The sequence below is a fragment of the Ictidomys tridecemlineatus genome, chromosome 14 (genome assembly GCF_052094955.1).
Source record: "Ictidomys tridecemlineatus isolate mIctTri1 chromosome 14, mIctTri1.hap1, whole genome shotgun sequence".
Lineage (NCBI taxonomy): Eukaryota > Metazoa > Chordata > Mammalia > Rodentia > Sciuridae > Ictidomys > Ictidomys tridecemlineatus.
The window spans coordinates 62,447,757-62,471,862 of record NC_135490.1 but is presented as its reverse complement, the minus strand read 5'-3'; the positions used below and the strand labels follow the sequence as shown (position 1 = coordinate 62,471,862).

The window sequence follows — 24,106 nt, the reverse complement described above, 5'->3', positions numbered from 1 at the left end:
TCTTGCTAAGTTGCTGAGGCTGGCCTCGAACTTGCCATCCTCCTGCCTCCATGTCCCAAGTAGTTGGGATTACCTGTGTATGCCATCGTACTTGGTGAGTTTCTCAAGCGGCTGACTTACATGTGCTTTTTGAAGTCAGTGTTGAAAGAATGAAGACAAGCTACAGAATGGGGGGAAAGATTTAAAATCATATATTTGATGTAGGACTTGTATCCAGAATATATAGATAACTCTACAAACTCAGTTATAACAAAATAAACAACACAATATTTTTAATGAGAAAGAGATTTTAATAGACATGTCATCCTTGACCACCCATGATAGCTGGCTAGCCAATAAAGCATTTGAAAAATTGTTCAATATCCGTAGCAAATAGGAAATTGCACATTAAAAGGCTGATCACAGTGAGTACTGGAGACGATGCAGAGGAACCGGAAATCTCCTATTCTGCATAAATGTAAAATGATGTAAAATGAATGTAAAATGATGCAAACCAGTTTGGCAGTTTCTTAAAGAGATGAATGAACATACACTTATTATGTGGTCCAACTATTCCACAATAGATATTTACCCCAAAGAAAAGGAAATACACGTTTTTATAGAGTCTTGTTCATAAACATTTTTTAAAAAAATATTTTTTAGTTGTACTTGAATATTTATTTATTTTTATGTGGTGCTGAGGATTGAACTTAGAGCCTCACACTTGCTTGATGAGTGCTCTACTGCTGAGCCAAAACCCCAGTTCCTTGTTCATAAGTATTTATAGCAGTTTTATTTGTAATAGCCAATAACTGGAAACAATCAAAATGTCTATCAACAATGAGTGGATTTGACTAAATTAACAAATAATGGTATATCCATAAATGGGACACAACTCAACAATAAAAAAATAAATACATATAATGACATGAACAAATCTCAAAATAATTACGTTAGGTAAAATAAGTCAGACAAAAAATGCATATTGTATGTTTCCACTTGTAAAATATTCTAGAAATGCAAACTAGATTGTAGAGATAAGAATCAGATCTTGGTTGTCTAGGGAGAGAATTGGAGAAGGAAAAAGAAGGGCAGATAACGAATGGGAAAAAGGAAAATTTGGAGAGGAATCATAGATATGTTCACTATCTTGATTGTGGTGATGAATTAACAAGTGTATACGTACAAGGGGGCTGGGGATGTGGCTCAAGTTGTAGCGCACTCGCCTGGCATGCATGCAGCCCGGGTTCGATCCTCAGCACCACATACAAACAAAGATGTTGTGTCCCCCAAAAACTAAAAAAAAAAAATATTAAAAAAGTGTATACGCACATTTCAAAACATCAAATTGCACATATTATGTATGTGTAGTTTATTATGTGTCAAGTTATACATCACTTTCTAAATTTTTTATTTGTTCTAATTAGTTATACATGACAGTAGACTGCATTTTGACACATTGTACACAAATGAAGCACAACTTCTCCTTCCTCTGGCTGTACATGGTGCAGATTCACACCAATAGTGTAATCATACATGTATATAGGGTAATAATGTCTCATTCTATCGCCCTTCCCATCCCCACAGCCTCACCCTCCTCTCACTCCCCTCTGCTCAATCCATGCTCAATCCAAAGTTCCTTCCTAACTGCTCCCCCCTCCCACCCGTCCTCTATGAATCAGCATCCACTTATCAAAGAAAACATTCAGCCTTTTTTTTTTTTTTGGAATTGGCCTATTTAATTTAGCATGATGTTCTCTAGTTCCATATGTTTACTATACATCACACTTCTAAAAAGAGATAAAAAATGATAAAGAGTAGAAAGTTATCTGGGTGTGGTGGTGAATGCCTGTAATACCAATTACTTGGTAGGCTGAGGCAGGAGGATGGCACATTTGAGGCCAGCCTCAGAAACTTTGTGAGATCCTGTCATAAACTAAACTAAACTAAACTAAACTAAACTAAACTAAACTAAACTAAAAGGCTAGTGATCTAGATCAATAGTACAGCACTTGCCTAGGATGTGGGAGACCTTGAATCTAATCCCTAGTAATTAATACACACATACACAAACACACACCCCCAAAACAAAAGAGTAGAATAGTTGTGGGGCCAGTAGAGGGTTTGTTGAAATCAGAGCAGAGGAAGAGGTGAAGATCTGCTGGTGGGATGGGTGAAATCAAGACTTCAGCAATGGAGCACTTTTTTTTTTTTAAATTTTCATTTTTTAGTTCTCGGCGGACACAACATCTTTGTTTGTATGTGGTGCTGAGGATCGAACCCTGGCCGCACGCATGCCAGGCGAGCGCGCTACCGCTTGAGCCACATCCCCAGCCCAGCAATGGAGCACTTTTTGGTAATGTTAATGACTAGATTATAACTACAAAAGGGTGACTAGGTGGAGTGGAGAAAGAAGGTTGTGTTAAGGTAGGGGAACTATTGGCTCATTCTTTCAACAGAGGTCCTAATATATGTACATGTTTATTTTTGTTTTTTTTTTTTAGTTGTTGATGAACCTTTTTAATATTTTATTTATATGATAGCTGAGAATTGAACCCAGTATCTCACAAGAATTGAATCCAGTATCTCACACATGCTAGGCAAGTGCTCTACCACTGAGCTACAACCTCAGCGCCATATGCACATATTTTGAAAGAAGGCAATTTCCTTAGTGCCCTGCCCAAAGTGGATTACTTTTTATTTTATTTTGTTTATTTTTTTAGTGTTGATGGACCTTTATTTTATTCACTTATTTATATGTGGTGCTAAGAATTGAACCCAGTGACTCATACATGTGAGGCAAACACTCTATCACTGAGCCACAACCCCAGCCCCCAAAGTAGATTACTTTTTGATGCAGCAATACCATTTCTTAGAATTTACCTCAAGGAAATAAACTAGTACCAATAATTTTGTACAAATGCTTATTATCAAAGATTTATATTATTAAAAAATGGAGGGCTGTTGGATATAGCTCAATTGGTAGAGTGCTTGCCTAGTATGCACAAGGCTCTGGGTTCAATCTCCAGCAACACACACACACACACACACACACACACACACACACCACAAGGAATGTGACTAAATGTTAAATGAGAGGGGATTGGCTAACTAAATAATAATATATCTATTCCTTTGAATACTATGCAGTCATTAAGAATGGAAAGAAAAGAACTGGGGATGTAGCTCAGTGGTAGAGTGCTTGCACTGGGAGAGAAAAAAGGTAAATGTAGAAGTTTAATGATTTGTAAAGCAAGGCATGTAGGGGTTAAGTATATGGACCCTCCCACATTTGTGATTCTGCCAAGTCATGTAACTTTTCTAGGATTTAGCTTTTACAAATGAGAACATGGAGTAACTCAGGGTTAGGCACCTCCTGAAAACTATTCATCATGGAGTAGCTCAGAGCAGAGCACAGCCTGCTGTCCATACACAAGGAGGTGTTAGGTACATTAACCCAGTTAACATGCAAAACACTTTAGGGCTTAACATTATTAAGTACCATATTAAGAATTATCTAGTATTATCATATTTCTTATCCCTTAAGTGAAAAATAGTTTATAAAACAGTATATACTACATGAGTCCATTTTTATAAGGAAATTATATTTAAATTATTTATATTTACATTTGGAAAAATCTAGAATGATATATTTCCAAGACATCTTTGGCTGATGGAATCATGAATAACATTTTTTTTTCTTCACGTATTTAACATTTGTATTACTTTCACATTCAGGAAAAAAAAAACTATTTTTATTTAATTAATTATTTTATTTGGTGTTGGGGATTGAACCCAGAGGTGCTTTACCACCAAGCCATATCCCAAGTGCTTTCTATTTTTTTCTTTTGAAACAGAGTCTCACTAAGCTATTTAGGGTCTCACTAAATTACTTAGGGCCTCACTAAATTGCTGAGGCTGGCCTAGAATTAATTTATGATCCTCCTGCCTCAGCATCCTGAGTTGCTGGGATTGCAGGAATATGTCACCATACCCAGCAAAAAAAAAAAACAAACCACTTTTATTTTTAAATGAATACTTATATAATAATTATTACTTAATAATTATCATATAATCTTATTAATCACTATATAATACATATATGGTAAATGATAAAAGAAGAATATTGGCATATTCCTATAATCCTAGTTACTCTGAAGTCTGAGGGAGGAATCTCAAGTTGAAGCCCAGCCCAGGAAACTTAGCAACACCGTGTCTCGACATCACCAACAAAAAAGTCTGGGGATGTAGTTCAGTGGTATAGCACCCCTGGGTTCAATCCCTAGTACAACAACAACAAAAATTAGATGAATATAAGCCAGAGATAATATTGTTTAAAAATTGAAAACAAGCAATTTATTAGGAATTGTGGGAAGGGGACAGTTTCCTTATTTGGATTTCTTCATGCTGGGGCAGAGTTAAAATGGGAAGGAATACATTTTCACTTTTTAAACTTAGTGCCCAGCTACCTTAGCAACCCAGCCTACAATGCTGGAAACACAGGAGCTTAGGCTGAGTAAATTGTCGTAAATGCATCTGATTCTTCCAAGAAATCAAGGCAGTAATAACAACCACTATTTTAGCAATTAAGGTCGTTGAGTGCTCACTCAGACCTGTTCCAAGTGTGTTAAGTCCGTGGTTTCATCTACTCTTCATAAACATTCTGTTTATTATTATTATCATTCTCATTTTACACTCTTGACAAGCAGCAGAAACCTGCCCAACCAAGGTTCCCCAGTGAGCAAGACGATGTGCCTGGGGACTGCTACGGTGCTGGCTTCAGGAGTCCAGGCTGCTTCCCATTGCTCCATCATTTTCGCCTCCAATGCTCTCGCACCTGAGGAGATGTTAAGAACCCAGAGCAGGGTCCAGAGAGCCCTGCGTCCATGCCTGGAGCCAACTTTACCTACCACCTTAAGGAGTTGCTGCCTAGCTGCGTCCCCACAGGCAGATCAGGAGACCACAGCGAGACCAATACCGGGACAGGGAGGAGGACAGGGAGGATGCTGCTCACTAGCGTCTGGAGGGGATGGCTGCTGAAAACCAGGGTCCAGAGCCCGGTCCAGAGGCGCTTTCTGCATAGACATGGTGTCTTAGCTTTTACTGGTGGCCGTCAGGTTCCCCGAAAGCATTGCTGACGGCTGAGTGGACCTGGCTGGCCAAAGTGGCTGAGGCTTGGGTGAGGGTTGTTGGGGAGGAATTATTACAAAGCTCAGTGTCAGGGATTCATGTGTGACCGTGGTTATGGGTTGAGTGCAGCCATCAGAATGCAAAGACATCACAAAGCAGAGATTGGAGCAATGAGATGGGGAGAAAGATTGAAGTGGAATAACGAAAGATTATAATCTGCAGACATTCTAGGAAGTCAGAGAAATAAGGAGGCCACACAAAGTCAGTTGTGCGGTCGTCGCTGGTCTTCAAGTGAATCCGGCTCAGAAGCTGTTTTGCAGGGACACTCAGGGGTTCCAGAGCGTCCTAGGGACGTGCCTGTGTCTTGATGGCTAGCGCAGGATTTGAGCCTGGAGTTTGGAGGCCTGCCCCCAGCGTCTCTTGGGCTCCTTAGGTATAACCTGCACTCTGGATCCTCCCTTAAAGACCTAGGAAGCTAGCCTTTGGGGTAGTATTCGGGGGCCCTATTATGTCTCTACACGGTTCCTGCACTCAGATCAGTAAATGTGGAACCCTGAGTGGAGGTGGGCCTGACCTCTACCTGTTCCCTTTCCGGGCAAGTTAGCACATCATGGCGTTCCTCCAAAACTGATTCCTTGCCACAGTATTGAAGCTGTCCCTGGAACCGCGGAGATGTGAATTTACTCTTTGTTGAAAACTTAGTAAATCCCTATTAGATCTCCCCAGTCTTTCCCCAAAGTCCCTGATTGGCTACCAGCAGCCTCTTTTCTTCTCCCATTCCTCTGGCTTCTTACATCTCTTTTAATGGCCTTGAGCAATTTGGTCCAGACTCCAGGGAGTGTTGGGGGTAGGAATTGGGGGGGAGGGTTATCACCTCTCCCTGACGAAATCCTGCAGCCTACTTAATGAAAATGAATTTCCCTGGAGGGGTAGGAGGGGGACGGGTATATTCTATACTTATGAAAAAATAACTTTTCCCCATTTTATTAGAACTTTTTTTTTTTAAGGACAGTCTAGCAGGAGACTATGTTTTGCAGTGAGAGGTTGAAATCTGTTTTTGCATTGACTGTGGGCAAATTACTGATTATCTCTAAGATTCTATTTTCTCATCTGTAAAACGGAGGTGAAATACCCACTTTTATAAGTTGTGGTGAGGATGAATAAGATCATTTATGTAAAGAGCTTGGAGCATAATAACTGCTCAATAAGATCTAGAAGAAGCGTTGGGGATGTAGCTCAGTGGTAGAGGGCTTGACTCGCATGTGCAAGGTTTTGGGTTCAATCACCCAGTGCTTGGGAGAAAAAAGCTAAGTCTTAGCAGAAGTCTTCCAGAAAGTTCTATTATCATTAAAGTCTGCAGGAAGGAACTCAAGGAGTCCCCAAAGCCAGGATGGATTATGAATGGCCTTTGTATGGCCTCCATATTTCTCTGACTTCCTAGAATGTTGCAGATTATAATCTTTCATTATTCCACTTCAATCTTTCTCCCCATCTCTTTGCTCAAATCTCTGCTTTGTGATGTCTTTGCATTTTGATGGCTTCACTCAACCCATAACCATGGTCTTACATGAATCATGGGTACTGTTAGGCATCATGGGACTTCCTCCTCAAGGAAGAAACCTGACTAATGAAAGCCATAGATGCTCATTTGCAAGGGGGTCTGGAGCTCTTAACCTTTTCTGGGTTGGGACCTTTTGAACTGATAAAAGATAGATAGTCCCTGTCTCCTTAGAGAAATGTATAATGCTCACATGCATGTGTAATTCACATACAGTTTCAGGGACTCTTGGACCCAGTGAAGCCCATTCAGCATTCCTGCAGTATCCTAGAGATCCAGGAAGCCCAGATGCCATCTTCAGGACTTTCCTGCACAGTTGTCCACAGAGCTGCAGCAGTAGGAAGATAAGCAAAATTCAACCCTCCTCCCTTTTCCTGCCTTCCCTTTGCCAGGATGTGCCAATATAAGAAAACAATCACTGTTTTAAGGAGAGTGGAGAGATAAAAAATGAAATAAGCCAGTGCTCAGAGACAGCTCATGGCAACTGAGAAATGACTGAGATGATAGGAGCATATTTTGTGAGCTTCAGGACGATTCACAATTCAATGAAAAAATATACAGCAATGAAGAACTTTAAGAATGGCAAGGGAGGCTGGGTACAGTGGCAAACACCTGTAATCCCAGCAGCTGGTGGGGCGGGTGGGCTAAGGCAGGAGGATTGCTAGTTCAAAGCCAGCCCCAGCAAAGCGAGGTACTAAGCAGCTCAGAGAGACCCTGTTGCTAAATAAAATAAAAAATAGGGCTGGGGATGTGGCTCAGTGGACAGTGCACTGAATTCAATACCCGGTACCTGCCCACCCTCCCACCCCCAAGCAAAAGAAAGAATAGTAGAGGAAACAGAGGTTGAGAAGAGAAAGTGTCATTAACAATGTTCCTGGGCTTAAAATGAAAATATCCCTGGAGATCAGTTGCATGACATTATGAGTATACTCAACACTATAGAATTGTACATTAGAAATTTAAATGTTTTCCTATGTGTATCTTACCACATTTTTTTTAAAAAGAAGTTTCTGGGCAATATGTCCTCCAAGAGAACTTTTAAAGTCTACCCTGCAAGACCTTGAACAGTTCACCACCCATTCTTATTAGGAAATGCAGAAGTCAATGACAGAACTTGGGTGTAGGACCCATTTTATCAATGGGAGTTTGATGATGGAGGATCACTGATGGGGCAGGTGGGAAGGAGGTGCCTAAAGCTGTGGGAAATTGGTGGGTTTTGGCCACAGAGGGGCTGAAGTGGACTAGGGAGGGGATGATGAGGAGAAAACACAAAGCTGGACAGCAAGTATGTCCTCCTCTCCCTCTGCCTTTTTTGAGGGTCTCACAAGTGAGCCTTAAATGTGAATCTGTACGGCTCATTCATGACTTTCTGGACAGCAGGTGGCGCTGTTTAACAAATGTGGGCACCGAGAAGCAACCTGAACTTTTAATTAAGAAATGAGCACCTGCATCCTGGTAATTGGCTCCATTTGATAGGCAGAGGAGGGTATGGGAAATGGGGATCTTCTTCCTCCTCAAGCTCCTTAGAGCACCCCAGCCAGCCCTGGAGAGGAGGGAGGGCGGGCTGAGATCTGTGCTTGTGTGTGTTTCCCACACGTGTTGCTATTCCAAATGTCTCTGGAATGTGGCCCAGGTGAAGTCCTGGGTGGTGGCCACCTGCAGTCTTTCTAGATGGGGTGAAGAAATCTAGATGGATCATCACACACCTTCCTTAGCCGGTGACTCACAACTCTACCCAACTCAGGGCAGCATCAATGACTTTGCCAGCTCCTCTTGGTCCTAGGATTGTCACCTTTCCTTAGAAAGCTGGAACTAGTCTGGGGGTGTGAATCAGTGGCAGAGTGCTTGCCTAGCATGAGTGACGTCCTGGGCTCCATTCCCAGCACTTACAAAGCAAAACCAAAATCACCACTCTGAGGACTCTGGGACTTCCCAGTAAAACAGACCAAACACTTGATACCCTTTCAAACATGTTTTAAAATTTTAGACTTTTTGGTCTGGGGTGGTGGCTCAGCAGTAAAGCGCTTGCTTAGCACAAGCAAGGCGCTGGGTTCAATCCTCAGCACCACATAAAAATAAATAAATATAAAATAAAGTTATTGTGTCCAACTACAAAAAAGAAAAATTAAAAAAAAATTCAGACTTTTATCCATGAATGGAGAGGTTGAATGGAGTGGCTGATGAACCATGGCGCTTTCCAAGTGGGTGATAGTGCTGGATTAGGTGGGAGGTCTCCTTCTACCTTGTGAATCAATAGATGTTTCCCCAGGCTTTTCCCCCTACAATGACAGGATTCTGGAGAATGAAAACACAGCACTGGTCTGACAGCTTCAGCAAGTTCTAAAAGGCTGGGCACTCCAAACCCTTCAGAGTGTCACGTCCTGGCCCTTGTTTTTCCTCTGCCTCACCTTTCTCACGGTGCTCAAATTTATGTTGTTTAACTTCATTTATGTGGTTTTGTAGAGAGCTTTAAAAATTTTTTTTTGAAACCAGGCAGGGTACAAATAAACAGAAAAAAAAAAAAACCCAAAACCTTCAGTTCTCAAAGGTTAGATGACTTGATATTGGCTGAATCTTGTGATGATGTAAGGAAATTGCCTCATCTCTCAGAAGCACAACATCCAGAATCTTCCAGACTGGCCGTGGAGAGAACTACTCTTTCCAGAGCAAGGCAGCAGAACTCGTGACCTAACTTTTGACCCCTGGAATTCCTGGTGCCGTTCCCTTGGCATCTCGGGTAGGGTGGAGATACTGAACTCTTAACAATTTTGCCATTGTTAGCTCATGACCTTTTCTTAAACTCCCCTAGCAGAGCTTTTAAATCTCTAAATTCCCAAGACTGGAACATTTTAAATGACTTTAAGAAAGGACGATGAGGGCTGGGATGTGGCTCAGCGGCGGAATAACTATCCAACATGTGTAAAAGAAGGCCCTGGGATTGATTTCCAGAGACACAGACACACACACACAGACACACACACACACACACACACACACACAATGTGATAACAAGCAAAATGTAAGACGAAATTAACACAAAACCAGGTCATTCAAGGTATAACTTATACTTCATTTTCCATTGTACGAGTCTCACTTAGTCTCCAGCTGCCTCAAGATACTGGGGCCATCTTAGGTTGTACACACACCTCTTCCAAGTCCACAGTGAAGGCAGCAAGGCCTGGTCAGAAACAGGCAATGCCTTGTCTGCCAACATCCTCAAAGCCCCCTCTTAGTTCTATTTTCTCTCAAAGAATTTGCTTCTTTTCCAGATAATTGATTCTTGGAATGACACCACCTTCCAAGGCTGTGCATATCAGAATAACACTTCACATGATGACCTCAACTTTTCTACAAAAGTCCATCAGGTCAGTGGTTAATTTATTGTACTAATTACAGACCTGAGCAATCTTCAAACTGCAGGACCTCATGTTTCCCTTCCTCAGCAGGGTGGTCCTTCTAGCGCATCTTCCCAGTGTCACTTTCAAACCAGGTGATGTTTTGTGACTTCCAGTACCAACTTTGGTTTTCCATTTCAACGTGGCCTTTCCCCCATTAGAAGATAACATAAACTGGGCACACAGCACAGACCTGTAATCCCAGTACCTCAGAAGGCTGAGACAGGAGGATTGCAAGTTCAAGGAGAGCCTCAGCAATTTAGTGAGAACCTGTCTCACAAACAAACAAACAAACAAAGGGCTGGGGATGTAGCTCAGTGGCAGAAGCTTAAGAGTTCTAGGTCCCGGGCTGGGGATGTGGCTCAAGCGGTAACATGCTTGCCTGGCATGCGCGGGGCGCTGGGTTCGATCCTCAGCATCACATAAAATAAAAAATAAATAAAGATGTTGTATCCATCGAAAACTGAAAAATAAATATTAAAAAAATTCTCTCTCTCTCTCTCTCTCTCTTAAAAAAAAAAAAAAAGAGTTCTAGGTCCTCAGCCAGGCACAGTGGTGCATACCTGTTATCCCAGAGACTGAGGCAGAAGTATCACAAATTCAAGGCCAACCTTAGCAACTTAGTGAGAGCCTCAGCAACTTAGCAAGACTGTCTCAAAATAAATTTGGTAGTAGAGTATCCCTGGTACCACAAAATAATCAAATAAACAAAAATTCAGAAGTTAAATCCTATTCTGTTTTTGAAAAGATATAGCTCAGGGTGTGGAGCCCCGGGCTTAATATTCAGTGCTTCCAAAAACAAAACAAAACAAACTTTAAGATGATGAATGAGGAGGTCCTCCTTAGTTTTATGAATCCATATGGAATGGTTTAAGTGTAATTCAGCCTGAAGTAAGGAAGCCCTTTGGAAGTCTTTTCTTATCTCTGATATCAGGATTCAGTGAAATAGATCAAAGAGGGAACTTCACGGCTCATTTTCTGCCATAGATGTCTTCTCCTCTCTTATAGAGTACAGAAAATGGGATAAATTGAATCTTACAGAACAGAAAGATTAGGATCACTCAGACAGACTGGATGTTTCTAAAAGACCTTGTAATTATAAGAATTTGTTATTATTAAAGAAGGATCAGAAATTCAGTAGAGTAAGGGTCAAGCTGTTGGATAAATTGTGTTTTAATATTTAATTAACATTTTGGGGGAAACAAGTAAAATTTATCTTTATACCACATCATGTACCAATACAAATTCCAGAAAGATTAACATATAAAATAGTAAAAGTTCACACCAAAGAACACTACATGAAAACATAGATGAGAATTTATCTAATATCCAAAGGGAGGGAGACTTTTCAAGCTTAAGCAAGAGAAAATATTTGCCCTCCAAAAATATTTTTGGCCTTTTTTTCACCCTCATTGTTATACAAAATTACATATAAGAGGTTGTGAGGGGAATGGGATAATAAACATGGAGGGAAATGAATTACAGTAGATGGGGTAGGGAGAGAAGATGGGAGGGGAGGGGGGATAGTAGAGGATAGGAAAGGTAGCAGAATACAACAGTCACTAGTATGGCATTATGTAAAAATGTGGATGTGTAACCGATGTGATTCTGCCATCTGTATTTGGGGTAAAAATGGGAGTTCATAACCCACTTGATTCTAATGTATGAAATATGATATGTCAAGAGCTTTGTAATGTTGTGAATAACCAATAAAAAAATAAAAAATTAAAAAAAATTAATGATCACATAAAAAGATACACAACAAAACTGAGGGAAGAAATAGATGATTAGAAACTATCCAAAGGATCAGTATCTATATTACATAAGAATACTTACAGATGAGCCAAGAGCACCAAGACCCCTATTAAGAAATGGGGCAAAGGATAAAAGCAGTTTTTTTCACAAGATAAAACAACTGATTAACACACGGAAAAATATTCAACCTTGAAAGAAAACAAAGAAATATAAATTGCACTATTTTGTAGATTATATATATATATAAATTGCCATTTAATCTATTAACAAATAACAGTGCATCATGTTGAATACTGGTGAAGAATGGGTGAACTAGTTTTTCCATACTTGATTGGGGGAGTGATATACTGTTATATATAATGAATATTAGAAATATTCACAGCTTTTGAGCATTTCCCAGCATCTACCCTAAGGAAGTACATTCAGGAAATAAATCTAAGGAAAAATGTTTTATGTGTAAAGATATCCATGTGTTACTTATAGTAGTAATATATTCCATAAAAGGGAGATGATTTAAAATTCCATCATATGATGGAATTTAGCAAATGATGGAAATTAAATTTATGCATTTTTCCAATTAAATGAAAAAATGTTGGGGAAATAGAACTCATAAAATTGTATACAGAGTATAAACTCAACTATATCTAAAGAAAAGTGTGCACAGAAAAAAAAAGACTGGAAAAATACACTGTAACAGTAATAGCTATCTTTCCAAGGTGGAATAGAATTGCTTTCTTCCCACCCCCTGGTACTGGGGATTGAACCCAGGGGCTCTGTACCACTGAACTACCTTCCCGGCCTTTCCTATTTTTTTTTTTTTTAATTTTGGGACAGGATCTCAATAAGTTGTCCAGGCTGACCTTGGATTTGTAATCCTCCTGCCTAAGCCTCCAGAGTAGCTGGGATTACAGGTGTGCACAGTGTTAAAAGTGCTTTAAAAAACAGAACAATTTTTTTCTACTTTTCTATTTTTTTTTTAAACTCAGGGGCACTCAACCACTGAGCCACATCCCCAGCCCTCTTTTGAAATTTATATATAGACAGGGTCTCACTGAGTTGCTTAGCACCTCACTTTGCTGAGGCTGGCTTTGAACTCGCGATCCTCCTGTCTCAGCTTCCTGAGTAGCTCGGATTATAGGCAAGCGCCGCTGCGCCCGGCTACTTTTCTCCATTTTTTAGATTTCCCATGAACCAATTCTAAATGTTTCCCTAGATGAACACTGAGTTCATGCCTTAAAAAGAAATGAAGTACTGGGGTGGGAATTGTAGCTCAGTGGTAGAGGGCTTGACTTACATGTGTGAGGCACTGGGTTCGATCCTCAGCACCACATAAAAATAAAAGTACTGTGCCCATCCACAACTAAAATATTGAAAAAAAGAAAAGAAATGAAGTACTCAGGTGAACTTTGAAAACATTGTGCTAGGTGAGAGAAGCCAACACAAGGCCATGTGTTGATTCCATGCATGTGAGATGTCAAGAGTAGGCAAGGCCATTGCAACAGAAAGCAGATTAGTGGCTACCAGTGAATGGGGACGGAGAAATCGGGACTGACTGTTAATGGGGATTTGTTTTTTCTCCTCCAGATGATAGAATTAAATATTGGTGATTACAGCATGACATAGTGAATATCCTTGACCTGGAGGGTCCCTGGAGGATTGGTTCTAGAACCCCAATCACATACTAAAACCCACAGATGTTCAAGTCCCTCCCATAAAGAAATAACACATTTGCATAGATCATAAGCACATCCTTCCAGATACTTTAAATAATCTCTAGATTACTTATAATATGTAATGCAATGCAAATAGTTATTTATTGTGCTGTTTAGGGAATAAATAGAAAAAGAAAAAAATAATTTGGGCCAAGAGGGTAGCTCAGTGGTAGGGCACTTGGGCAGGGACTTTTTTTTTCAGTGCTTCAATCCCCAGCACTGAAAAAAAAAAAAATAGAAAAAAGAAAGGAGGAGGAGGAGAAAAAGAGAAAGGCAAAAGGAAAAGAGATCTATATATGTATATAACCATTTTTTTGTATGTATATAATCATTTTTTCCAAATATTTTCAATCTGTGGTTGGTTGGGTCAGTGGATGTGAAACCAGTGGATACAGAAAGTCAACTGCATACTAAAACCCACTGATTTGAAGACTTTAAAAATGGTTAATTTGGCAGGGGGCAATGGTGCATACCTGTAATCTCAGTGATTTAGGAGGCTGAGGCAGGAGGATCACAAGTTTGAGGTCAGCCTGGACAATTTAGTGAGGACTTAAGCAACTTAGCAAGACACTGTCTCCAAATAAAAAATAAAAAGGGCTGAAGATGTAGCTCAGTGGTAAAGGGCCCCAAATAAATAGGTTGATTTGGGGCTGAATTGAGCTTGGGGTGTAGCATGGCTGTAGAGAATTTGCCTAGGAGGCCCTTGGTTCAATCCCCAGCACCACACATACACAAAAAAAAAGTAAATGAAAACATTAATTTTATGTTACCTATATCGTGTCCAAAGAAAGAAAACAAACAAGAAAAACTTAGATTTAAATTTTAAAATAGAAAAAGAACGGGACACACGGGCACGCACCTGTAAGCCCAGCTATTCAGGAGGCCGAGACAGGGGGATCACAGGATCACAAGTTGGAAACTTGTGACCTAGCGATTTGGCTAGACCCTATTCATAAATAAATAAATAAAATGATAATGGTAAAATAAAAAATAAAAGAAAGAAAGAAAATGGGCTGTGATGGGATGCAATCAGACGTGAAGACTCTTGGGTTCAAGCCCCAGTGAAGGAGGAGAAGAGGAAGAAGAAGGAAAAGAAGAGAAAGGAGGAGGATGAGAAGGAAGAAGAGGAGGAAGGAGGAAACTGAGATAAATGACAGCCTTTGGTTGGGAACTTAGTAGAACCCGCCCATTTTTAAATGGTGGTCTCTACTTTCAAGGCAGCAACCATCAAAAGATCTAGGCGTCCTCCCCAATCCTGGCAGACCTGATGGACCTCACTGGGCGGTGTATGTATCAGAGAGGGGAAGATGAAGGCAGAAAGTGAAGGAGAAGCATCAGACACTGCTCTGTGTGTTCTGACTGATGGGCTCCTCTAAGTATCAGAAATGTTTTACAAATTACAAATAGTAAAAAAAAAAAAAAAAAAAAAAGGAAAAAAAAAGTAAATTGATACCATTTATAATAGTATCCAAAATGTGGAACACCTGGGAATACTTCTATCAAAAGTCATACAAAACTCCTACACAGAACACTACAAACATGGAGAGAAATTAAATATAAAGATGTCTTTTTTTCATTATTTCAGATTCAGTATCATAAACATGTCATATTTCCCCAAATTGATCTATAAATTCAATGCCATCTTCATCAAAATTCAAGCAGGCGTTTTCCTCCCCAAGAGATGGGCAAGTTGATTCTAAAAATGCAAAAGGACAAAAATAGCCCAAGGAATCTTTTTGTTTTACAGTGGCAGTGATCAAACCCAGGTCCTTCCTTGCACATGCTAGGCAAGCATTTTACCATAGAAATCTTGACAGAGGGACAAAGATGAAAGCTTTACACTATTAGATATCAAGAAGTACTGCAGCCATGTGCAGTGGTGCTCTCCTGTAATCCTAGTGACTGGGGAGGCTGAAGCAGGAGGATCTCAAGTTTGAGGCCAGCCTGGACAACTTAGCATGTCCCTATCTCAAAATAAAAATAAAAATTAAAAAGGGGCTAAGGCTGTAGCTCAGTGGTAGAGTGCCCCTAGGTTTAATCCTTAGTACTGGAAAAATATGAGTTATAAAATTATTGTACTTAAAACAGTGTGGCACTGGCTTAAAAGTAGAATAGAGTTCAGGGCTGGGGCTGTGGCTCAGTGGTAGAGCATTCCCCTAGCATGTGCGCTGAGGCCCTGGGTTCGATCCTCAGCACCACGTAAAAATAAATAAATAAAGGTATTAAAAAATAGAATAGAGTTCAGAAATATGATACTGAAAAGCTGGTGAGGGAAAGCCGAAACTTTCAATAAGTGGCAGCAGCTTTCTCAGATATTCATACAGAAAAGACTTCATTCCATCTGATACGTGGTAGGGAAATTTTTGTGCTTCAGTGGAAAACTACATTGTCTATAGTACCCACTCTGGATTATCTAATTTTAATTCTACAAAAGCTATTTTACAACACTGTGACCTTCACATAACTAACTAATAGCAATGCAAAATTCATGAAAACAAATGTCCAGCCGAGGGTCACTCTCCCTCCACTGTGGAAAAGCCAGTTTTGCCTCCCTCCATTGACATGTTCATGTCAATATTCCTGATTTATAAATGTAGCTATTCTTTGAATTTACTTTTGAACAGGTGTTAACACTTTATTATTTTTTATTAATTAAATATAATTTTATTGTGTTCATTTTAAATTAAGTATGAGAGTCGTGATTTTCTCTTCTCTTTTTTTTTTTTTTTGGTTTTGCTTTGGTGCTGAGAATTAGAGGCAGAATCTCTTGTATGTTAAGCACATGTTCTACCACAGAGCTACACTCCAAACCCATGATTTTTTTCTTTTGGTACCAGGGATTGAATTCAGGGGCACTTAACCACTGAGCCACATCCCCAACCCTGTTCTGTATTTTATTTAGAGACAGGGTCTCACTGAGTTGCTTAGTGCCTCCCCATTGCTGAGGCTGGCTTTGAACTCAAGATCCTCCTGCCTCAGTTGCCTGACCTGCTGGGATTATAGGCATGTGCTACAGGGCCTGGCCAACCCCATGATTTTATCTTTAAAAAACAACAGACAAAAATTATTTCCAGGTGACTTGCCAATCTCAATGGAAAAAATAAAGTGATATTGCTTCCAGAAGATTTCAAAGGATAAAATATTCATGACTTTCGGATAGCAAAGATTTCTTAAACAGGGCACCAAAGCACTGACCATAAAAGACCGATAACTCAGGTTTCACTAAAATTAGGAACTTCTTTTTTTTTTCTTCCTTTAGTACTGGGGATTGAAGCAGGGCCTTGAGCATGCTAGGTGAGCACTGTATCACTGAGCTACATCCCCACCCCTTAGTTTTATTTTGAGATGGGTCCTGCTAAATTCCCCACAATGGTCTTGAACTTGCCATGCTCCTGCCTTAGCCTTAGCTGAGTAGCTGGTCTTACAAGTGTGAACCCCCGTTCCCACCAAGGAACTTCTTTTCATCAAGAAATACCACTGAAGGGGCTGGGGTTATGGCTCAGCGGTAGAGCACTCGCCTAGGATGCATGAGGCATTGGGTTTGATCCCCAGCACTACAAAAATATAAAAGAAGGATTTTGTGTCAACCTAAAACTAAAAATAATAAATATTGAAAAAAAGAAATGCCACTGAAGAGAGTGGAAAGGCAAACCACAGAGTGGGAGAAAATATTTACACTACATTTTTTTTTATAATAGTGCAATACAATGTATATATATCCCACAGTAAAAAGACAGACAAAAATCACTAAGACAATAAAAGAAAAGAAAAATGGACAAAAGACATGAATAGGCACATCACAAGGACCAAATACAAACAGAAAAAAATATACTTAAGAAAAACCATATAATCTCATTACTTCTTGGGAAATGCAAATTAAAAGCACTGCCCAGCCACCAAAAGGCCAAAATACAAAAGGCAGACAATAACAAGACTGACACAGATGTGGAAAAACTGGATCTCTCAAACATTGGTGGGAGTATAAATTGGTTTAGCCTCTTTGAAAATTTGTTTGGCAATATCTCAGTGCTGAACATATACCTACCTTGTGACCCAGCAATTCCATTCTTGGGTGTGGGTGAGCATTTATGTACATGCACCAAAAGACACAGGAGAACAAATAGCAAATCTATTCCTAATAGCTCTGATAGATCCCAATAGTATTCTGTGGCTATTGTAACATATCACCACAGACTTGGTGTCTTAAAACAACAGAAATTTATTTTCTCTCTCTTTTGGGGCTCAGAAGTCGAAAGTCAATAGAACTGAGTTTCCTCTAGAAGCTCTGGGAGGAGGGGATTTTTTTTCCTTGTCTCTTTGAGCTTCTGGTGGCTGTAAGCATTCCTTGATTTATAGATGTGTGTTAGTCAGTTTTCCATTACTGTAACAAAATATCTGAGCTAATCAACTTAAAAAAGAAAAAAGGTTTATTTTGGCCCAGAGTTTGGAAATCTCAGTCTGTAGTGGTTTATCCCATTGCTGTTGAACAAGGCAGCACACTGCATTGGAAGTATGTGGCAGAGGAAGCCCTCACCTCACGGCCAGAAGTGAGAGAGTGGAAACAGAAGAGGCAAGAGCTCTAACATCCCCTCCAAGGGCATGGCCCTAATGAACTAAGGTCTCCTATTAAGCCCCACCTCTTAAAGATTCCACCACTTTCCAATAGTGCCATGGACTAGGATCATGCCTTTAACATATAGGCTTTTGGGGGACACTGCAAATCCATACTGTAGCAATGCATCATTCTAATCTCTTCCTCTTTCTCATGACTTTCTCCATTTCTACCTGCCTCATTTTTGTTGTTGTTGTTGTTTGATTGATTGATTTTTTAACGCTAGAGATGGAACTGAGGACTTTATGTAAGAGGCAAGCACTATACTGCTGAGCTGTACCCCTGGTAAAGACATTTGTCATTGGAGTTAGGATCCAGCCAGATAATCCAGGATGACTGATCTCAAGATCCTTAATTACATCAGCAAGCACTCTTACATCTAAATGAGACAGCACTCATAGGTGCAAAAACTAGGACGTGGGCATATAGCTTCTGGAGAGCCACCACCCACTCCACTGCGAGCTTTGAAACAACCTTATTATCAGCTTTGGGATGAAAAATAACTTGTGGTGGCGCACTCATACCATGGAATACCATAACCAGTAAAGAAAACAAATTATTGCTATTGAACAGCTTTGGTGAATCTCATAAACATAATACTGAGTGAAAGGGGCCAGAACTGAAATAATCCCCTATGTTTGACAGATTAATTATGTTCAAAAATAGTGAAATTAATCTATGTAGATTTATTTCTTGATTTGGGTGGTGAAATTTCACCAAATCTAAGCTTTTTATATACCTTTTCTGCATAGGATATTTATAAATGTTCATTGGGTGAATGTTTTTGCTTTTTTTTTTATATCTATGCTATGTTTTAATTAAGAAGTCTGTTTTTAAAAATTCATTCCTGAGCTGGGAGGTAGCTCAGTGATAGAGCATTTGCCTAGCATATGCAAGACCCTGGGTTCCATCCCCAGCACTGAAAAAAAAGGCTCAGTTTGTATGTTATACAAACTATTTCTTCATATATAAACATATATACAAATATATGATTTCTATGTTTATGAAATATTATGAAGTGACAGGTGTAGTGGTGCATTCCTATAATGCCAATGGCTTGGGAGGCTGAGGCAGGAGATCATGAGTTCAAAGTCAACCTCAGCAACTTAATGAGGCCCAAAGCAACTTAACAAGGCCCTGTCTGTAAATAAAATATTAAAAAGGCTGGGGATGTGGCTCAGTGGTTAAGTGCCCTGGATTGAATCCCTCATACAAAAAAAAAAAATATATATGAATCATTATGACAATCTTTTATTTTTCATTATGGGTTTAGGTAGTACCGTATCTCAGAAATGTTTGTTTTAGGGACATGGAATACACACACAAGCACATGCATGTGAGCGTGTGCATATATGCACGCACATATGTACATATTATTTTTTCCCTCAACAAGTCTGGATGACCAATTAAAATGGAGGACTCAATCATGCCATGGATTAAGTTGCTTTATAATTCCATCCTCCAACTACTCTATGACTTTGGTATCACTGACTTAAAAAAAAAAAAAAAAAATATATATATATATATATATATATATATATATATATATATATATGGGCTGCTGATAGACTTTATTTTATTTATTTATAGGCAGTGCTGAGAAACAAACCCAGTTTGGTATCACTGACTTTAATTGCTGAAGGCATGTCCACATTTGGAGTGTAGGTGGTTGGGGTGGTGTGGAAAATGTTGTTATAGGAGAAATAAGCAGACTTAAGGGCAGTATAATGCACCCTAAGATGGATGAGGGGGTAGGGTTTCCCAAAAGAGGGTAGAGATTCATAAGAGGGACTATAGAGGCAGGTGAGAAGAGGGGACCTGAACAGTGAACCTGGGGCTGGGAGTGTGGCTCAGTGGCAGAGAACTTGGCTAACATGCTAGAGGCCCCGGGTTCTCCAGAGAAAGGCTGGGGGTGAGGGGAGAGCAAGAGAGACAGACACACCTGGTGTAGGTGTTGTCCCTAGGTAGAGAGCTTTATTGGTACTCCTCTTGAGACTCTGTAAACTCTTACATGTTGGGTTCAGTTTCCTAGTTTTAGCCTCAGGCTCAAAAGTCAACATACTCATCAGCCAGTGCCCTGTGTAGTGGCATGGAAACAGGAGAGGAGTTCAGGGGATGTGGAGTTGTTCACATCCACCCCGTGGCCAGCTCTGCGTGGAGGGGACTGTGGCCAGGGGTCCCAGTAGTTGAGAGAGTGAAGGCTCAAGGCGGATTAGAGAGAGGCCAGGGAATAGTCCCTGATGAGCTCTCCTCGGAACATTAAAAAATTCTGCTTTCCCTTAATGGCACAGAAAGTTCTGGAAAAGTGGAGTGGGGTCTGTATCTACAAAGAACACATACTTCTTTTCTAATTAGAAAAAAAAGAACCATCTTTAAAAGATGGTTGTACCGGATATGTGTGTTAAAGGTGGCGGCAGCAGTGATTGAGTGTTTGAGTCCTGAAGGTTGAAGTCATTTATGTCTCTTGTACCTAACTTGAACTGCCTTCTAGTTACAGGGACTTGGGCAGCTAGAAATGGTAATTTCTAGAGGTGAGCTACCAACTTTCTGCTTTGGACATGATTACAATAAATAAAAACAGGGACTGAACAAGAAATATATGAGGAGGGAAAGGCTGAGGGGTGATATTGGCTGAATTATATTGTGTGCATGTATAAATAAATATGCAACAACGGATCCCATGTGTTCAACTATAATGCACCAATAAAAAATGTGGTTAAAAACAAAAAAATGAGGGCCTGGGGCTGGGGATCAGTGGCAGAGCTCTTGCCTCTCACATGTGAGGCACTGGGTTCGATCCTCAGCACCACATAAAAATAAATAAAGATATTGTGTCCATGAATAACTAAAAAAATATTTAAAAAACAAAAATAAAAAAATGAATTAGGAAACAAGAAAGAATTCTGAATAGGAGCCACCAGGAAGACTTTGTATAAAAGGTGGGAAGGTAGCGTACACATGTCCTCCAGCCTTGGAGTTGTGAAATCCAAGGCCTTGTTTGAAGGACAAATTGGGAAGAGAATACCTTTGTGTTATCTATGACACAAACTTTGTTAAGCAAAGCAATACCAGCATGAGGTTGTAGAAAGGATGGCTAGCTATTCACCAGTGGCCAGCAGCTCAGTCCAGTTCAAATATTCTTGCCCCGCCCCCCTGCCCCTTAGGCCATGGGAAGAGAGGCTGATGCCAGGAACTGGAGCCCCCTGCCTCCTTGCTGATCCACTAGGCAGAACACCCCTTGCTTCTCAAGCCTGGGCCTGGAAGGCAGTCAGAGTCAACCAAGCAGTCAGGAGGCTGAGGCAGCTGGACACGGAAAAGCCAGACAGTTGTTTACCAGGAGTCAGGTGAATGAATCACTATGTGTGGACGTTTGTCACCGCACCCCAGGGGCTAGGCAAAGGAGAAAGACAAGCAGCCATTACCAGCTGCTTTCTGCCCCTCCTTGGGATAGCGCACTAGCCCATTAGGAACCCGCAGAGGGGATTTTTAAATTGGTGTTCCCATGGGGGGTGTGGAGGGGCTGAAGAGCTGCAGGGTGGAGTGACAGGCAGTTCGCAGGGTGGTGGAAATATCTCCCTCACATCTCCTTTCTCTTCACCCCTAGTGTGGCTGCACGGAATTCCTCATGGTGGGAGACGCTTCTCAGCTGGTCTCAACACAAATCTGCATTCCTGATCTGATCTAACTGAGCAACTGGGCTGCCCTGGCTCCAGGCTGTTGCCTGCAGAAGGGCCCAGGAGCATTTTGGCCTCTGGGAGTCTGCTGCTTTTGGAGGAGGGCAGGTGTGTCACCTGTCCAGTCTAACCTGCCAGGCACCTGGTCTGTGTGCTCAGGGCCCACAGAAACTCTCTTCCTCTTTCAGTCTGAGCTGGAGGCGGGGCAGGATGGGAGGAAAGAGCAGCCAGCTCACCGCACCCAGGCAGTGGGAGGTATTTACAAACACTCCTGGAATTCAGTGGAAATTGTGAAGGTTTGGTAGCCTTGGCCAGTGGAAGAGGTCAGAGGAGTTGTGGGAGAGAAGGGAAAGCCAGGCAGGGCGCCAGCTTTGTCATTGCCCTTGTCACTGTGCCTGTGATCTCCCGGGCCAGAAGGTAGGGTTGTAAGATTGAGAGAAGACAGATTTTCTTACTCCTGGGTGGTAAGTCGCTGAGTCTTGAGGACCATGTGCTCTGTCTTGGATGACCACCAAGAAGACGGCTCTGAGGCACATCCTCTGCTGGGGCTTCCTTCTTCTCTCACCTATTTCCAATTCCTGCCTGAGATGGGCCCCACACCTCTGAGTTACCCCCTGCCTGTGTCCCCAGTGAGGACAACCTTGATTTCTCCTGGTGGTGAGGTGGCCTCGCCCTCCCCATCCTACCACCTCTGCTTTAGCCAGAATCTGCAACTTACAGAAACCCAAACACACAGGGTCACAGGTGCTCAGAATTTTTCCTTCCTCTCCTGCTCCCCTCCCTCTTTCTAATTTTTTCCATGACAGGAAGAGAGGCTTCATTTCCCTCCGGGCCTATGAAGCTGCCCAGCTAGGTTTCATTCCTCGCTTTCTTCCTTGTGGAAGCTGCACTGACAATGTGAGTGTGGGGGTAGAAAGGAGACCAGAGGTGAAGTTAACTCCCAGGGCCAGCTTTGACCCTAAAACTAAACTTTGTGTAGCTGAGATGAAGCACTGGACAGTCAGGGCAACCAAAGAGGAAAGTGTATGCCTTATTTAATTCAGTATAAGATACCTAGCATGGGGAAGGGGCAGCTAGATGGGGAGGAGGCAGACAATCCCTAAGTGAAAATGAAGGAAGATATTTAGCTGTGACCTTGGCTGATCACATCTGCCCAGCAACCTGAGCACAGCCTAATGATATCACTGCTCAAAGCCCTCTGAAGGCTGGCTACCCATGTCCAACACTTTGGAATAAACTCCTTAGACTGTTTTTTTTATTTCTTTGGGGATTGAACCCAGGGATGCTCTACCACCAAGCTACATCCCTAGTCCTTTTTATTTTGAGACAGGGTCTTGCTAAGTTGTCCAGGCTAGCAACTGCCTCAGCCATCGGAGTTTCTGGGAGTATAGGGGTACATCACCATGCCCAGCCTTAGACTGGTGTTTATAATCTGCATGATCTGGCCCACGATGGATGACCTATTTCTACCACCCACCCCTATTACCCCTCTTAAATATCCTATATCTCAGCCTCCTTGGGTACCCTTGAACATACCATGACTCTTAGGTGCCCCTGCTTTTGCTTTGACTGTTCCATTTTCTCCTTAGCAAATGCTGTGCCTTTCTGTCTCCTTCTCTGCCCTTTGAATCTGAAATATTCTTAAGGGCCCAACTCAGTGCAATTTCATAAAAATCAATCTGCCTAGAGAAACCATTTTCTCCTTAAGACACTGAAAGCAGTTCATGAATACAGGAGTTCCTTTACATTATCATAGGGTGCCTGGAACTGATTCTTATTCAGCTTTGTGAAGCATCTAATATGTGCCTGGCACAAAGCACATTCTAAATAAATCTATATGAAAATGAATTGAGCCATGAGATTGAATGAAGTTAATGGATCTTCAAGAAGGGGAAATGGTACCAAAAACATTCTGTTCTGTTAGGCTTTGCTGCCCTGTACCTCGACCTCCTTATCACCATTAAATATTTACAATGTACTAAATAGGCCTGTCCCACACTGTATCTGCCCCCAGTTGCAAACCTGAGGCATATTTATCTTCTAATATCCTACATGGTAAAAGGAAACACTATGTACTCAAAGTTGGCTGGAATAGCCTGAAAACTCTTTGACACTATTTCCTGAAAACCTACTGTGTGCCCAGGTTTCTACTGGGAAGTGTGAAAGGGACAAGATGAATAAGTCACTGCTTGGTCCCTGCCCTCAAAGTGACTATTGGAAATCAAACCTTGGAAAAATTCGAGCAAAGCCTTGTAGTGAGGAGACCCTGGATAGGCAGAGAGGATGGCAAG

At 41.1% G+C, this 24,106-nt stretch overlaps 1 long non-coding RNA gene across 6 annotated transcripts in view; it reads right to left on the bottom strand.

Annotated features, from left to right (window-relative positions):
* Nucleotides 1-24,106, bottom strand: part of LOC120884095 (uncharacterized) — a 62,112-nt gene that overhangs the window by 36,597 nt on the left and 1,409 nt on the right. The gene's annotated exons all lie outside the window — the stretch shown is intronic.